This window comes from Accipiter gentilis, chromosome 7, assembly GCF_929443795.1.
Source record: "Accipiter gentilis chromosome 7, bAccGen1.1, whole genome shotgun sequence".
Lineage (NCBI taxonomy): Eukaryota > Metazoa > Chordata > Aves > Accipitriformes > Accipitridae > Astur > Astur gentilis.
The window spans coordinates 30387800-30406277 of NC_064886.1; the positions used below are offsets into that span (position 1 = coordinate 30387800).

The following is an 18478-nucleotide window of genomic DNA, read 5'->3' on the forward strand; positions in this document are numbered from 1 at the left end:
GTGCAAACATCGCTGCCCTGACCTGTAGAGTGGGGCTGATGGCAGTTCCTGGCTCTGGTGCCTGCACGGTGCCATTGCTGAGCACGGATGTACGAACTAGGAGTGCACTGAGCAAGGAGAAGTTTCTGGAAGTTAAAATGGAAGAGTTTGCTGCTTTCTTTGCACTATGTAGCCTTTCCTTTAAAAGCTATTTCTAGCAGGAGTACTTCATACTTTTTTATTTAATGTCTTTGTTTGTATAGCTATGTTGTAATTTTCTTGTGTAAACTTTCAAAACCAGGGGATGTATCTTTAATGTAGTGGTCCGTTTTGGGGTCTACAGCCTGCAGGCATTAGATGAGGCCTTCCAGTTCATTGACTATTTAGATAAGAGCACCCTACTGCTAGAGTGGCTCCAAATGTCTGCAGTTAGTTCCTTTGCAGAATTAATGTTCATTACTGTGATACCTGTTTTGTGGTGTGGTAATAGGGAAGCTGCTAGATAAATTTGAAGATAGATTTGTGTATGCAATACAGTTTGTTTAAGGTTAAAATTGTGGAGACCTTTTGATATTTAGACACTATTGTTCTTTGAAGTTGGCCTATCACTTTGAAAAGTCACGAGATGTGATCAAAAGGAATGTATACAAAAAGTGAGGATCAAAAATGTATAGTAAAACTCAGAATATCTGCTAACATTCAGCTGGTCAAACATTCCTCTCCCACTCCCCAAATTAGTTGAAATGATGACACCTCACAGCTACAGTCGAATCTAAATTCAGCTTTTTCCTAGTCAAGGAAGAAATAAGTTAAAGTATCATGAGCAAAGAAATCTGATGGCAGATTTTTACTACTCTTTCTATTAATGCAGGAGTAATAGGCAGGAGTTCACAGCTTTTAGCAGCCATCTTATTCGAAATCTCTTTCACTGCTGCTTGATAAGGCCAAGATACATTGCCTTGAGCAAACGGGCATTGAAGATCTGGCTCTGGAAGGTATGCATTCAACATTTTGAGTATAAAATGAGATAAATACAAAGAATGCATATTTCTCCTCCCCACCCAAAAAACGAATAGAAAAATCAAAGCAGATGAGGCATCCCATTGGGCAGGAAGAATGGGATTTTCTGAGTCTATTATAGAGAGGAAAGAAAATAAAAACATTGAAGTGAATTAAATAAAAATGAAAAGACCAAGATTATGTCAGATTTACATAATTGTCCAGATGGACAAAAAGAGTCATATATACCTGAAATTTATAAGATCTGATCACACAAATCAGAAATGGCAACAAAAGGTGTCTAATGAATCAGAAGCCAAAGGCTAGATGATAATTGCCTGGGGCAACATCAAAGGCTGCTTGGCAAGGCAGCAGCCAAAGGCTAAATGAAGTTGCCTGGAGCATCATCAAGAACAGCTAGTACAAAGGCTGGTTTGAGGGAGAATACTTTCTCACTTTCTGTCTTCACATTTCCTGAAAAACCCCTGACACTTTTACCTCTTGAAGGGCATGTGTACGACTCACATCTGGTCTCTACTACTGCATATTCTTTGCTTTTTATGATACCTGCAGATGGAAACAAAACCAAACTGTTTTCAACTTTGTGACCACCTCTGGCTAAAAATTGAAAAGCTTTACAAAGGAGAATCCAAACTTCCTTTGCTTTGCTTACATATTTATTACAATTAATCCATCTGAAGAACTCCCATGTTGTGTCGGATGCTCAGCTGACAATGTTTATGTGGGGTGAGGGAGAAATTCTCCCCACAACTGTACATATTGGTTAAGAGTGACCATCTCTTCTCCAGTCTGCTGATAATGGCACTGCCACAGTTTCTATTGGTCAAAACCCAGGTGTTAACTTCAAGCTTTAGCTGTACATGCTGGAACAACTCACTCCTCTGTCATTGCTAACGAATCTGTCATAGTTGCACAATTAAGCATAAATGTTACAAAAATAGATAATTTATAACATTTCAGGGGGCCTTAAATTGTTGATTATTCAGAACAGAGATCTTTCAAGGACTAAGAAAAGCAGAAGTAAGGAAGGGGAATAGTAGCACCAGGACTAAGCATGCTGCTTGATGCAGGGCCAAAAAAATCTCACCTGCTACTACATGTGTATTTATATGCCACTCTGAAACCTGTCTTGGGTGAAGAGGCAGAATAAGAAGGGCAACATAAAAAGAGTGACAAAGGAAGTAACTTTTTCTCAATTTCATGATGTACAGTACAGGTCGTGATCATCATTAGACTCTCCTGTAAGCTTTTCCCTGATGAGAGGTTGCTGGACCTTGGCTTCTAACCAGCTTAAAACCAACATGAAGAAGATAATGGCAAAGTAAGAGCTTTTTGTAATACTTGGAGCTGTTGGCAATAAAAAGCCATACCATTAAGAGCTAATGCAATGAAAGCATGTGCATGTCATAACTTTTTCCCTTTCCTCCCCCTTACAATAGGTATGCAGAGACTTTGCCTGTAGCCTTTTCTCCTCTGAATGTTTAAGTTGAATTATAGGACTTGATTCTAAAATAAGTTGTAACTGGTTTGCAACATATGGATCTCACTTGGTTTCAGCTGGATTGCTGCAGATCTGTGTTACTGTAAGGAGCGTCTAGTTTAAAAATATCGTGCTGAGAAAAAAAAAGCTGGCCTTGGTCTCAAACTGTGGTATTGATCTCTGTGTGCCTCGGGGAATCGGGAACAATATGTGTATAATGTGTACCTGAATTGAGCTATTTGCACACTATAGTCTTAATCATCTTAATGTTCTTGTGACTACTACTAAGTACTGGGCTTCAGTAGTAGCTTGTGGAAACCTGCCTATAAGGCAGAAGATTTTTTTTTTTATTATCTGCTTGTTGTTTTTTATGTGATGCCTTTATTTTCTGTCCTTCTATGTAGAAATGATAAATAAGAGCCTTTTCCTCTCTTTTTATGTATAGTTAGGAGAATAATCATGCTACTGAGACTGTTCCTAATGGTTCCCAGTGGAGCTCCTCCAAGTTTCAGATTGGTTATATTTCATATTTTAATATTTTTAGTTACCCTTCGTGCAAGAAGTAGACATATACTAATGAAATCTGCTGAGGCAAACTTACAAAGCATTCTCTACTCAGGGAAAAATCAGAATGTAATATGGAAAGAATTAGAAAACTTTAAAAGTTAGGATGAAGTTTAGTAGTACAAAGTACAAGGTCATACAAGGTCATTTAGAGATTCATATCAAACATTTCTCCCACAAAATATAGATCTATCGTAGGAAGTAACAGGAGAAGGAGGAAGATCTAGGTATCTGGTGGGTGATCAAAGTGTAACTGCGATGTGTCTGTTAAGTAGGTCGGTGGGATACTAGGATGCGTGTGTTTTTCAGTAGATACAGGAAATACTAATTTTATTATACAAGGCCACTTCATGCCCATGCAAGTAGAAGGTACCTCCTATGTCACAGAATATGCAAATATTTTTCTCAATTTGCCAAACAACTTTCAAAATAGTTCAGTGAGTGGCTCTCTGTGGGTAATCTCAGGGGGTCAGATGATAATCTTGGTTGTCACAAGTTTCTGTGGAATGCTTGTTCAGTTAAATAAACAACTAATCTAAAATGAGCAGTGCATTTGAGAGCAAATACACTGATTTCAGTTGTTGAAACACATATCCTTATAAATTTAGCAAAGGATGTTGACGTGAATAAAAATGTAGATTATGACTGAAAGCTCATTCAAAGGAAATGGAAAATTGCACAATGGTTTTTGATATTCTCCAGCCAGGGATATAAATTAGTTTAATGATGTTGATGTGGGGTTATCTCTGCAGGGAAGTGAAAAAGGGTGGAGTTTCAAGTGTTTATGTAAATGCATGCATATAATTTTATCCCATGTTATTGGAGCCTGTGTTATTGTCAGTGCTAACTATATGTGTCTTACTGAAGATATGAATTATTAGCATTAAATACTAATTGCACTAGCTAGAACAAGGAGGCCTGGTACTAGCTTTCCATTAATGTTAGTTCTCTTTTCTTTGTATACTGCTACAGTCTCTTGTTTTTCTTTCTTTTGAAATAAGTTTAGTTACTGCAGTTAGCTGAACAGTGACAAACTGTGTCGTGGCATTGTGTTGAAGACAAATACCTTCTGAGGAGAGAAGAAATCTGAAATTTTCACATGTGTACTGAAATCTGAAGAGACAAAAGGTAATACATTATAAAAGGGTCTAGTTTCCAAAGTATCCTTCACTGAGGCACGTCACTAATTCTGTATTATGGCCTTTCCCTGCAAAAAGTTGCTGGCTTGCTTAAAACAAGACTGGTGCACTTAGAAGCTGCCTTGCTATGTAAAGTGGGTAATATGATATAAGAGAAATGTTAGTAATTGATCGTGAGCCCATTTTTCATGAGTTTTATGTAGGTATGGAGGAGCTGCTACTGTTGCAGGGGGTCTCTCAAAAAGTAGATGTTGCAAGCTGTGCCATGTTTCCAAAGGAATATATTACTACCTGTCCTGAAAATTAAGAGTATAAAGAGGTGCCAAAGGAGCAGGTGAAAAGTTGGCAGGCAGCTTACAGTCCAGAATGAAAGCAGTGTAGGGTTAAAGGTCTCAGTTCCCCTAATCCCAAAGGTCCCTTTGCCATCATTAGTTTATGTGGGGCACCTTCATGCCCCCCATATAAAATCTTAGAAGAATAGCACTGCCTTCTTTAGTATCAAGAATAGCATGAAAAGAACAGCAAGAACATAATGTAGCAGGACTAGCAGTAATTTACTCCATATCTAAATTTAAGATAAATAATACTTTGGAGCAAAAAAGTTGTCTTGTATTCTGTCTGGGCTCACTTTAACCAATGTTTTGCTAGACACAGCAAGTATGTGCAAGGATGTTGGTTACAGGAGAAACTGGGGATTCTAAAATGCCGCTTTGTATTTTCACAATTTCACTCTGGGGACACTGTAAGCAAAGAAGCTTTTAAAAGTGTGAACAGGGTGATGCTGTTTGGTTCTTTAACAGCAACATAAGCCTCATTGAAATGTTTTTCTCGGGTTTGTCTTTGCAGGAAAATTGACCGCAGTGCCATACTGGAATACGTCCCCAAAGTAAGCTACAGCTCCTGGTGGTCACATTAGTGTTGTCTCCATCAACCACACTGGGGACAGCTCTGACACTCAGCCCCTTGGTACAGATTGACTTCTGTCCACAAGGTCAGGTCCATGAGATAAAAACTCTTTGATAAAAGAAGAAATCAGTTCAGCTGACAGTGTAGACTCATTTGGTAATAAAAGTCACTTTAGTCTGGAGTAATGAATAAATTAGTTATTAAAAAAACAAGACCGCTGGCACAAAGTTAACATGTGGTACTTAGGAGATGAGCCATTTTTTAATTATATTTTTTCTGGTTGCTACCTTTGTGTGGACTTACGGAATACTTTTCCTTTACTGACTTCTTCCTTAATCTGCTTTCATTAGCTGGACTGACACACTTCTCCCTAAAATCTTCAGAAGAATGACCTGCTTGTCATTCCCAGTGGAGCAGGACTCTTCAGCCGACTTCCCACTTCTGGTCTGTGATCTTACTTTCTGCTTTCAATTCTTGGAAAGAGTGGTTCCAGGAAAATGCATTTCACATGCTCTCAGCTTTGCTTTTTCTTACACAGATCAATGATGCTGCCATAGCTTATGATTTCTACGTAACTCTCATCTAGGTTTCTTACCATATCCCCTTTCTTTCCTAGTACGGCCTGTAGCAATGAGTAGGTCACAGAACTATTAGTACAGGCCTAAGCCCATGGGTTTCCCAGAGTGGTTCATATTCAAATACTTGGTTCATACAGCAGTGAAGGTCCATGAGTGACATTTTCTAAGGAAGGTAGTTGCCTGTTACTAGACAAACAGCAGTTAAAACAGGCAAAAAAAGATAGTCTAAGGAGGACAGAAGATATGCTGAGAAGCTCTCAATAAAACCGTGGATCCTGTAGCATATTCTTGACCAGATTTCTTAGAAAAATAAGAAAATACAATTTATCCAGTTGAAAAATGCCTATGGTGTCAAACTGACTAAAATTGAAAGGAAAGGAAAATAAAGCAATATATTGCACAGAAGTATGTCCCAGCAAGCTCTTGAAGGGCAGGAGATGACCGTGACAAAAGAAAGAGGAAATGAATTCTGATTACATTGTTAAAATGGTGTCACCCTGGTTCCCTAACAGCCTTGTCCTTGGTTCAAACAAACAAACAAACCCCACACTACTTTAGTTTTAAAATTATAATATATCAGGAAATAACAGTAGATAGATGAGGACTGACAGATCATAGGATTCCAGGGATCTGATCTGAAGCAGATCTTGGGGAAACAGAAGTGATGGCAAAGGGTTGGTGCTCAGCAGCATATTCCAGGGTTACAAGTGACTGCATTTCTGGGTTTGAAGCTGTACTTCCAAGTGAAGGATGACCTTGACCAATAAAAGTTTCAGCACGGTTTGTGCGCTCTTTTCTTGGGCATCTGACACACCGCAGAGTCTTCTGTCAGGGATAGGCTATTGCATCAACCGTTACCCTAGTCTGAAGCAGCCTGACCGTAGCTGGGTGCAGAGCTGCGCACGCAGCACCGCCTGTGGCAGTGATTTCACTGCAAGTGTTAAATGGAGGAGTCCTTGCATGGTTACACACGTGGTGACTCCACTCAGCTGGCTGATGTTAGCATATCTGGTTTTGAACATCAGTTACGCAAAGTTAGAATTAATCTGTTAGGAGCGTTGAATTCCTGATGGTTATTTGTTATGCTAATTGTTATTTATTTATTTATAGAAATGGATGTATTCTTATCTGTATACTGACTTTATTCTCTGGTAGGAAGTTCAGTGGCAGTGTGAATAGTTACAGTATTATGTCCAAATTTACCTTCCCAAATACAGGATAAAAAGACAAAAATAATGTTATTAGTTAGAGTTAAAAGCTAGTGTTATGCTTTGAATATAATACAGCAAATACAAGATCACTGAATCACATTTCAAGGCAGTTCTGGGCTGGCTTTTTTCAAAACACTGCTTCATAGCAGAAGAGGCTATAAATCGGTTAATGGATGTTTATGGGCTTTCCCCTATGATCCATGTAATAAATATGTAGGATTGAGAAGCAGTGGCATTTTTCCAGGGTTTTTGCATGTACTTTTTTTCATACTTGTTAAATTAAAGTGCAGGAAATAACAAAGGGTATATTTACTTGCATGTGCTGAAATCTGTAGATGTTACAATTTATCGTGCTGGGTTTACAATCTTGTACTTCTAGGACTATATTAAATTATTAACTCAGAGGGGTTGGACAGCTGGATTTGCATTAACTGGAGTTTAATATTTGGAAGAGCTGGCTGTGGTCTTTGGTTTTGTGTATATCTTTGTAACTGTGGAGGTTGTTCTTTCTCTTCTTGTTTTCTTTTTTCCTTCTTTTTTTTGTTTTAATTTTAAGTGTGGGGTTTGGGGGGGGAGGGTTGCCTTGAAATAAAAATAAAGGACCTCAATAGCTCTGAGGACTTAGACCTCTATCTCCCTGTGCTTTAATTTCCTAGGAGAGCTTCTGCTATCTGGTATAAATTCATTCACTCAAGAGCACTTGAGTCTTTAAGATGCTTCTTGTTTTTTTTTTTTACTTTCAGTTAATGGTGATTAATAATTGATTTCTCTCTCTACCATGACTTCCCTTTCCAGGAGAAAAAAAGTGATTTGACATTTTACTTTTTAAAAAAGCTTAAACTAATGAACACAGTAAATGTAGGCATAGTGGTAAGCAGCATCCTGACCTAAAGAAGCAATTAAAAATAAGTCATCCATCTCCAAGAAAGATAAAAATAATATTCAGTAAGAGTTGTTTCCGCAGCTTGAAAGCAAGAATAAATTTCTTAAAGCAAAGTGAGTGCTAGAAGCACTCATTTTTGTGGAAGGGGAAAAGAGCCTAAAAATACTTATTGCACTAAAAAAAACAAGAGCAAAGGCTGAAATAGCATAATCCTTGCCTCTTCGAAATATGGAAATGGGAAGGAACAGGGTAGGGAAATAGACCTTTAAATATTGAAATTCGTTATCTTAAAGGAATTGTTCTGAAACGGCACATCGGTGGTTTTCATGCTGGCAGGAGAGTGTGTCTGTGAGAGCATAGAATGAAAATTATACAAATAGGTCGTGGAGATCACTTGTCCACATAAAGTGCCCAGAAGTACATGAACAGTGATATGGCTGTCTTCATGCCCTCCAGGACAGTGACCTACCTTGATTCTCATGAACGTCTGAACTGAAATCTATATTGCCTTCCTGTTGTAAGCACTGTGTGACCATGCTGCATGATTTTAGGGCCTGACCCAACTCTCACTGAAGTCTGCTTTTCACTTTAATAGCAGATGAATTGGGCCAGCCATAGTTACTTATGATCCCTGTCAAAAAAAAGTACCCATTTCAGTTACTAGTGATGCCATTTCAGTTTGTAGAAGTATTTGGTGCTGTAGTGAGGCCTATAAACACCAGATTGGCTTGCTGTCGTGATGGAAGAATCAAATATTTTTTTTTAATGCCTAAAAGAATGGGGTCAACCTCAGAGCCACAGCTAGCTTGGAAATTAAGTGGCACCTGAGCTGGTCAGGGAGAAAGGAACAGACTGCTTATTAGAAGCACTAGAGGATGGAGGTCAAGGCTGAAATACTGGCACTGTTGAGTTCATTGAATTGTGTGTTGACTTCATTGGAGGCAGAATTTCACTTGAGATTTTCCTGAATAAGGGAAATTCTTTGAGCAGTTGACATGTGTCCACCCTCTTGTCATCTCTCCTTCATTCTTCTCCCTTCTCCTTGAATTTGAATATTAGAAATTGTTGGATAATTTATCACTTCTTTTTGAAGCATGAGAAAACTTGGCAGAGGGTACAAAGTTGAAAGTAACTCATTCTGTACTTTCAGTACAAACTGAAAGTAACAGTTGCAGATCCATGCTTATTGTTAATTTTGAGTAAAGGTGATTTTATTTTCAAACTGCTTCTCAGAAAGCTATCTCTCCATGTGACTAACAGGACTTCATGGATATGGCAAGCCTCCCAGGAGCCCTCAGGGAAAAGAGCAGCATCACTGCAAGTTGCGGAGTCATCCGGGGGAATCCAGTGACTCTACAACTACTTGTGTAGGAACTTGGTTGCTTTGTCTGATTGCATCACCTGTGAAAGTGTCACAGAATCTGAACTATTTACTTGATCTAAACAGACCCCATCGCTTGCAAAGGAAATCTGACAAGTAGCAGAGAACAATATATGACTTAAGGTAATTATTTTGGCTTTCCAGTTCCATGTAGATTTGCTCGAACTGCTAGAGAATTATAGATTGGAGGTTAGTCAAAGACAACTGTCAGTTACGTTTTCTTGATATTCATATCGAAGATTTTATTTTAAGTGGTTCACAAAATGCTTTTTACATTTTTAAATTGCTTCATGAGTATGGATCAATCAGAAAAATATAGCAGTAATGAGTTCCTTTTAATAGCAAAGAGCTCACTAATTACCATGCTGATTATATAAACCAGGTTTTTAGCCAACAAAAAAGCTCCTGCAGGCAGTGTCCTTCCACCTGCTGAGGGGTGGGCAATTCTAATTAAAAAATAAGAGGAAATAATTTTTCTTTTTAGTCTGTTTCAAATCCTAGGGGAAGAAAGTGTGCTCACTCACTTTCTATATGTGACATCATCTGAAATTAGTAGATGCTTCCACAGGTCTTTGAGACGACTACCACCCTCAAAATTTAAAAAATAGCTTACCATAAACACTGTCTCTTTTTCCATTCAAAAGGAAGGTGTTCCAGGTGTGAGGTTTAATCTGTGGCCCACCAGTGAACAGGTGTTTGCCATTGATTTCATTTTGGCCAGGATGTATTTTCTGACTTCTTTCACTACACCAGGCTCTGTTTGGCAGCGGGGTGATGAATGCTGTGCACTGATACCCAGCAGGGAGTCACTGGCTGTCCACAGACATATTATCAGTGGACTCTGGAGAGCTGTCATCAGCTGAGTTTGTCAGCACAAGATTCCCCACACTCTCACATAAGATGAAATTCTCTTGTAGGCAACATTAGCTATGCTACAATGAAACTTAAAATGAACATTTGAAAAACACCCTGGGTTCTCACCTATTGCAAAGCCAGGGAATGGCCTACTGATTATGGCATTAGGCTGGAGTTTGAGAAACCCGTGGGCTTGCGGGCAGCTTGGGCAAATTGCTTTGCCTCTGTGCCTCATCTGGAATGTGCCTTATTAATACATGAAAAATCAAGAGGTGCTTAGAGGCTGAGGCTAAATAAGGTAATTAGGTAGACTTTAGGCAGAAAGGAGCAAAGGAAAGCAAGTCTGAAAGCTTTTATTATTTCTTCTCTATATTCTCTATCTTTCCTTATTTTCCAAAGGAAAAATGAATTTTGGGAGATGCGTAAACCCCTTTCCCTTTAGATAATTTGGAGGAAGAGAGAGGGAACAGTGGAATATCCCTTGGGGCTACTCCCTGATCTTGACCTAGTGAGTGCATGCCATTCACAGCAACCTTATTACTTCCTAAAATAATGATTTCCTGTTGGATTTATGGCTATCACACAGATTAGATTGTTGATGCTATGGAAATAGCCGTTGGCAAAAAGTTCATTTTCACAATTTATTTATCCGACTATGGAATTTCTAATGCAGTTTGACCTTTATTCTGAATCAAGATGCTTTTTTTTTTTTTATTGTGGGTCAACTGGAAAAGGTTCATAACACATAGTTTAGAATCTATAAGCAAGGGTGTTGGAGGTGATGCTGAACACTTAACAGTAAGAACTGATGCAAATCCCAATTTTATCTAAAATAATTGCAGATTACAATGTTACTCAATATTCAGTGTCTCATTTTAAATGTGTGTGTGTACGCTCAGCCTTGCTTCTTGTGGGTAACTCTATCAGAAGTTCAATCCTTACTCATATTTCAAGCAGAGACCAGGACGTGTACAAACTGCTTGCTTATAAAAATACCACATTGATAGCAGAAACGTCTGTGTGAAACAACGCGGGTTGCTTTTTCCACAGTTGGTTTTGTTTTGTCCTGTGGGTAAAGAAGGAAATTCACTTTTTCAGTCCTAGAAAACCAGTATTTTTTGTAAGTGGTACAATTCTTTAAAATGTAAATGAGAATCCTCTGCCTTCCTTTTCTCTGTGGGAAAACAGATTATTACCTTTTCTCTTGGAATACTGTCATTCTAAAAAAATCTTAAATTTTAATAAGAAAAAAATTGAAAATATGGATATTTTATTTTAATGGGATAAAATTGTTTATTTGAATGTCAGGCACAGAATATTAATGTTTTTGCACAGACAAAAATGTGTAAGAATTGTATTATTATACATTTTATTTAATTTATTCTGCCTGCAGATACTAATTTAATTCATTTTCATTGCTTTAAGGAATGCATTTGAGCTGAATTATTATGCTTAAAGGTATCAGCAAGTGATATAATAGGACTGTACCTGTAGTTCAGAATGAAAAGGTAAAAGCAAAAGAAACTGTTATTCCTAAGGAGACTTAAAAAGGACGGGAGGAAAGCCCTATTCAATAATGGTTCATTTTCTTCCTTTTTAGTACAGAGCGATAAAAGGAAATAAATTCATGTTCTAAGCCTCAGACATAGTGTAAGGTCATTTATGAGGATGTTATCTTCATGGGTGAAGAAAAATTTGTCAGAAGTTGTTATTGTTGAAAGTATGGAAAGTGGATTAAAATATCACAGGGAAAGAACAGATTGTCAACATGACAGAATAAACCTGTATACCTGTTTTCCAATTTTCATCTCAACATGAATACACAGCATGATACTAAGTTTCAGTGAAAAGAAACAGAATATATCAGTCAGCAGCTTGGTAGGAGGGGAATCATATTTTTATAAAGAAGATACTGGGTTTGATAAAACAGAAACCCATTCCTAAATTAGTGGTTGCGTTCTGTGTTGCAAAAACTGTTCTTGGACAATGTCCAATTTTTACATGGGCTGTACAAAAAGTCCTGGAAAACCTCTTTTGCAAATACATGTGGCTGTACAGATTTCTGGTCATTGGGGATTTCAGGAAAGTTTCGAGAAAGGCCATTGTACCATTTCTGTTGGATAAGCAGTATATTGAAATATAAGGGCCAGCGAGCAGCATATGAAAGTGAGTTGGTAACATGAATAAGCCGTGCCAGTTTACAGTGTAACTTGGAAGACCAATGTATGAAGGAAATAGGTTCAGTCACATGTATCTTTATGGATACAGTGAATGGGATGAGATATCGGAGGAGTAATGAGAACATGATTTGAAGATGAGATGTGAACAAGGGTGTGCAGAATGAATGCTACTGATGCACATGTCTAGGTGTATCGGCAGGGCTGATGGTGAGAGAGAATATGTATAGATACCTGTCTTGATTTTGAGACAGAACACCTTGCTTGAGGAACTGAAGAGGAGAAAGGTAAAATTCCATAACAGCATTGTCAGAAGTGCTGGTAGGAACAGAACAGCATTTTTACTGGAGCATATTTATCAACCATTTCATACAAAAGGGGGTTTGAACCTTCACCTCTAGATGATATTTTAATTATTCCTCTAGTTAAGGGCAGTTTGACTCTCCATTTCAGATTTAGTATAAAAAAATAGCATGATTTTTCTACTGTTGCTCTCGTTTCTTGCACTGACTGCCATTTGACTTGTGCATTGTTTCACTGTCCAGTTAGAAGAAAATTATGTTCTTTTTCTCAACCAAAAGGGAGAGTGTCTTAGGAATCAGTCCAGTTTACCAAGTATTGCCATGAGATGTATAAGCCTGCCAATGCCAGTTTTGGAAATTGTCTACTGAAAAGCATGAAGTGTTGAGACATACTTAAAAAAAAAAAAAAAAAAAAAAAGTGTGTTTTCACTGAAAAATATAAATATTTGCATTTATACTGTGACAGCTTCATTATTATGGACAAATTAGGACAATTTCTTATGACATTTTCTGGATAACTGTGTGTTTTCAATTTGGCTTTGGGAATATACTCCTCAGCAAATCTATCCAAAAATCATGGCACAGTACTTCAGTTATGCAGTAATATAAATCCATTCAAGCCGCTGTCTTGGCTTGAAGCATGGCTTGCTTTTTACCGACCTGTTGCAATTCCATTTGATTTGCTTTCTTTGCCTTCCATCCCCCCTCATAAGCCTTTTTGCTATTTCATTGAGGAAAGAAATGAGAAATGTAAAATTTGAGAGAAAAGAATATTAATGGATGTATTGACAGTTGAAATGCATTTGAATTACTGTTTTTTATCTTTCATAACTAGTAGTGCTTAATACCAAATTCTCCAGAGCCATATTATTAATACTGTTCTCATTTTCATTCTGTGAGAGAGAAGTATTTTCCTCTACAGAGTTTTCCTTCTTTTTATTTGCATAATTGTCTGCTTTGAATGTAACCGTAAGAGAAAAACCTGTTAAAGGCATCATCTTTCCATTCATGCATGGCCCCTACTGCATATATTCAGCATCATTAGGATTTATTATTTTTTTTTTAATTTGCAGCGGTCTTTTAAAATAGCTGTTTTTAGATGAAATACAGTGTGGTAAAATAATAACTACACCTTTCCTCTTTTTCCAGGTTTCCTGTTTTGCTCTTTTCTTTAGGTTGGGTTTTTTTGTTGTTGTGGTGTTTTTTTGGTTTGGAGGATTTTTGTTTTGGTTTCGTTTCCTAATTAACTTCTTTTACTCACTACACTCTATTACTTGGCTTAGGTATTTTGGGGTGGAGGGAGCTGGTTACCCAGAGGTGTATTTTGTTAACATGTACTTTGTAAATTCTGTTAAGTGTCAGCAAGTCCATAATTTCAAAATATTTGTTTAAAAGGGCCTATTTTACACTTCTTTTTCTCTATGGTGACTCTGTGCAAGGCTCCTCAGCAATCTCCTGAACAGATTCCCTCCTTCCTTTGGGAAGGGGCTTGGTTTCTGTTTGAGAGAGGAGAGGGCACTGTTGACAAAACACACTGCCCTCAGATGTCTGGCTCTGGAATTCTCTCCCCTGTTCCCGTGGTCAAAGAGCATCTGAAAAAGATGTTTTGGATAATGTAAAGAAAGCTAGATTCTCACTGGGTTTTTTTGTGGTATGTTTTGGTGCATCGTGCTTCTGTGTATGGAGAAAAGGAAATGTAATTTGGATTTTATGAGTTTGAGTTTTGGTTGTACTTTCAATGGCTGTGGGCCATAAAACACTTGGGCTAGAAGTATATTTATTGATCTCCAAGTAAATAATAAAATGTGATCATTTTCTATGCACCCTAAGAACTATGTGCTGAATGCACTCTTCTTCTCCTTTCAGGAGTTCAGGAATTACTTTAAGGAAAATGAACTACTTTTTTTTTTTTTTTTTAAGAGAATATTGGGAAGGAATTAAGCACCGTAGTTCCACCAGCTTGAAAATCGTGGAGATACATTTATTCAGATGAGGTTCCTTCTTGAGCTCACTGGTATTGATGGGACCTTTGTAGTCTGCACTATGATCAGCTCTATGTCAATTTTAATGATAGCATTTGGCGCTAAGCTGCTATGCTAATGGAGCCTATAGTAGTTCCTTAGGTACACTGAAAGACTTTAGTGAATCAGAGTAGCTGTTTTAGTTCTGTATTTCACTTTCAGAACATTTCCTCTGTGTTTCCCACAAGGAACGTCCTTAGCTGAATGGTGGAAACTTTCTATAGCTTATGAAAAATGCCAGGTTTTTGTTATGCTTTATAGTAACTTGCTGTTTATTTCTTTGTGGTATCACAAATGTTTGCAGAGACCCACTTTGACAGATAATAACTGATTTAAATAGTCAACATCAAATACAAAAGGTTTATGAATACTAAGCAAAACATCTTGACAAAAGGTGAGCAGACTTTGCAAGGGTGAGATAGTCTGCATGTTTCAATGTCTCTCTTAGTGGAATCACATCTTTACTTTCAATTTCCTCTTTAATGTCACATACATTCTGTAAATATTGTTGCTACTGACAAGAACATCAATTCATGTTATTCATAAAGAGACTTTCAGTATTTGAGGAATGAATAGCAAGCAGGAGGAACAATTGCTTGCATTTTTATTTCTTAACTTACATCCCTCTGCTAAAAAATGGAAGCAGAGACAATTTATGCTTATCAAACACATACTGCTTTTGGGAAAAGGGCTGATTTTTAGCAGAAAATGATATGCAAGTGAAGGGAGGTAAATTTGTTAAAGTACATTTATTTCCTTTATGTATTAGAAATTGCTTGCCAAATAAGATTGGGGGACTGAGGTATTTTTGCAAGAGTTATAAAATTAGTGGTTGTGAAGGGATCATATTAACAGACGCTGTATTGAATAGTTTTGCTCAGAGTAATTGGTGTAAGAGGTGTGGATGTGGACATTCCTGTGGACAAAAATCTAGTTAAGTTTAGTCACCATAAGTAAAGCAATACTACATATGATTGTATGGCAGTGTCCAGTAAACATGCTTTGCATTCAGTCTTCGTCCTTGCCCTGCACTTATCCATATGCTTTACTTCACTGAAGTCAATTGGACCATGTGCATACTTCAAATCAAGTGGGTGCACAAGTGTTTGTTGAATTGGAGTCTTATTCAATGTAGTCACCAATGTGAGTAAACAGCAATTTCAGTAAAACTTGAGGGCTGCAGTGGAGTGTTGACACTATTAAAGAGCTGCAAGTCCCAAAAGAAGGGTTTGGGATGTGGGTAGAAGGTAGCAGAATGATGTCATGTTGGAGCACACTTAGTTGGTGTGGGAGGAGCCCTATGGAAAGAAGATGCAGAGTATAAATGTGTATTTCCCATTTCCAAAGTCCAGTGCCACCCTGCTCTGCCACTCTGCCTAGGTCCAGCTAGAGCTGCATCTCTCAGAAATGGAAAATGCTTTCCTAAAAGGTTGTTCCGTAAACGCCAAGGAAAAGCTATTAAAATCTTTAGAGTGTGGAGTAAGCTTATGGTCTCAGGGCTGGAATAGGAAAGTTACTGAGTACTTCCCACTTTCTAATCATTACAAATTGCAGGTGCTTGTCACGTCTGAGGATTTAAGTTAAAATCAGGGAAAAAATTGAGTCATTCTGACTGCAACTTGGCAAATTGCCAAGGAAGTCGAGGCAAGAGTTACAGCTGCATTAAACAGCTTAGTGTGGTGCCATCTTCTGCTTTTTTCAGCTGGAGAAATTGCTTTGCCATGGAAAGCAGAGACCACCAAACCCAGAAATCTTTACGAGTCTTGTGTATACACCAAGAGACACTCGGAGTGCAGCAATGGACCATGAAGAAAGCTCTACTCCTGCCTTGGTAGCTCTGGAATAAGTGGAAAAAGATATTTTGTTTCTGGTCTTTTTTCTTCCTTTTTTTTTTTTTTTTTTTTTTTTAAATTTTATTTTTAGGGTCTGTTGCTTTTCCAATGCCCAGAAATGCCTTCCCTGAAAGGGATAAAATTTGCATTCATTTCTGCATTTACCACTCTGTGTGCACACATGTGCATGTAATTTTCATGCATAAACTGGAAGGAAAAAGTGGTGTTCTATTTTACAGTTAAGTTTAATCTGGTACGTGTTACTTGAAGAATAATAGCTAGCGGCATTGACAATGATGCATAAATACTTTGTGGCATGACTGCAGCAGCGACATTGTAGCTCTGCTGTTCCCTATTGTTACTTCAAAAGACTGATAGCAGAGATGGAGTGGGAGTGGGTCTCTCCTTTATGAAATGCCCTCTACCAGCCAATACTACTTTTGTAATATGAGTGCAAATCCCTAATGATTATTTTACTCTGTTGTCCTTTAAATAACAAAACATATTCAGCCCTGTATTTTGCTAATTACCACAGCTGTCGAAATGGATTTCCTACTTGTTTGGAGTGTGCATCAGGAAAAATATATCAGTTTCCTTAATGGTACTTGGGTTTACTCTGCTTATCGGAGGGGTAGTCCAAGTGTGATGAGATCTACTAATTAGATTTTCACAATAAAAATGGTATTCCAGCATTTCCACTACAATATGCTTCTCACTGTGGCTTTTGTGAAACATGCGCTGAATGATGAACAACATGCAGAAGGGAAAACAAGCACCTGCTTCCTGGAAACAAACATCCCTGAAATGTATTGCTTCTTTTAAGGTGAGATGTTACAGATTGGAGGGGACAAAAATTATTAACAGAGCGATTTCTTTTTTATTTTCCATTCAACTCTTGTTGTAAAAGTAACTTTTTTTCAGCATTATGGATACATATAGATGGAAGGGCCGGTTCAAAATAAGTACACAAGAGTTCTGCTTAATGATATTCAATGAAGCCACTTTGAGAGCTGCAGTCAGGAGGACATACAGTTCATCATTTTTATTGGGGGTTTGTATCACTGACAAGAAAAGTTGTTCTCCCTCTCTTATTTTGTGTGAGTGTATGAGGTTGCTGGTCATGGGAAGTTTTAAGTCCTTCTAAATATGCATTTCCTTTAATTCATTAAGAGACTTTCGTGTTCCAACATATCCATTACAATGACAAACTGATGCTGTAAAATTAAAAAGCCTGCAATTACTCACTTGGTTTGTATTTTAATCAAAGCTATTGTAATATGACTCTAGGGAACCATAAATGGCAAAACAAAGGGTTTGGGATTTATGTGGGACCTCTGTATACAGAATGTCTAACTGGAAGGAGCTAAGGAAGAACAAAACCGCTGGATTTCTTCCCTGCATCCAGGAAGGATAGTTTCAATTGTAGTTTGAGCAGAGCCAAGTCTCTGGCCAGCTCAGGATCAGAGAGATCCAAACAAACATGTCTTCTTTCTTTATTTTGGCTTTTGGACATTGATACCATCCAACGAAACCATGCTGGGCCCATACATTATTTTTATGAATGATCAATCATTCCGTGAAAGACCTTAGAAAGTAAAGCAATACAGAAAACATTTCTGCATGCATTGTGTTTGTTAGGCAGGCAGTAATTGTATCATCTACTTCTCTTATAAAACAAAGTGGATATGTGTATGGGTGCATGTTTGTGTGTAGGCAGGAGAGGAGACAAGGGTATGGCTCCTTATTTGTGGTTTGTGATTTCAAGAAGAATTTTCTCATTTCATGTAAAGCAAGTTTGATTCATTGCCTGTATCTCTCAGGCTGCAGAGCTCTGACATCAGAAAGCGAGCAGCAGTGTGTGTAGCAAGAGAGTGAAGGTTGTTCATACAGTGCTAGAAGGTGTTTCCACTGCACTCTTAGTGGAATTGCACCTCCTGCGCTTGCTCAAGATGTGCATTTTGGGTGCCCTTCCCTGTGAAGTAGCAAGGATAGCCCATGTGTCACAAAACAATTCTCTCAGAATTTTTATAGGAAGTTTTGTGCTTTTCTGTATTGCCTACAAAATTTATACAAGACTGTATAATTCCGAAGGAAGTTAAATGCACAAAACTGCTCTGAAGCTGGTATGGCAGCTGTGCCTTAGAACTTAT

At 37.9% G+C, this 18478-nt stretch overlaps 1 long non-coding RNA gene across 2 annotated transcripts; it reads left to right on the top strand.

Moving 5' to 3' along the window:
- Nucleotides 1-1110: 1110 nt before the first annotated feature.
- LOC126041220 (uncharacterized) lies at nucleotides 1111-16417 on the top strand. Of its 2 annotated transcripts, XR_007506781.1 has the most exons (5): nucleotides 1111-2320; nucleotides 4050-4171; nucleotides 5029-5173; nucleotides 9021-9264; nucleotides 16199-16417. It is a non-coding gene; the product is annotated as an uncharacterized LOC126041220 (long non-coding RNA). The 2 variants fall into 2 exon arrangements; XR_007506780.1 differs by lacking the exon at nucleotides 1111-2320 and having other exon boundaries at nucleotides 3938-4171.
- Nucleotides 16418-18478: the final 2061 nt, after the last annotated feature.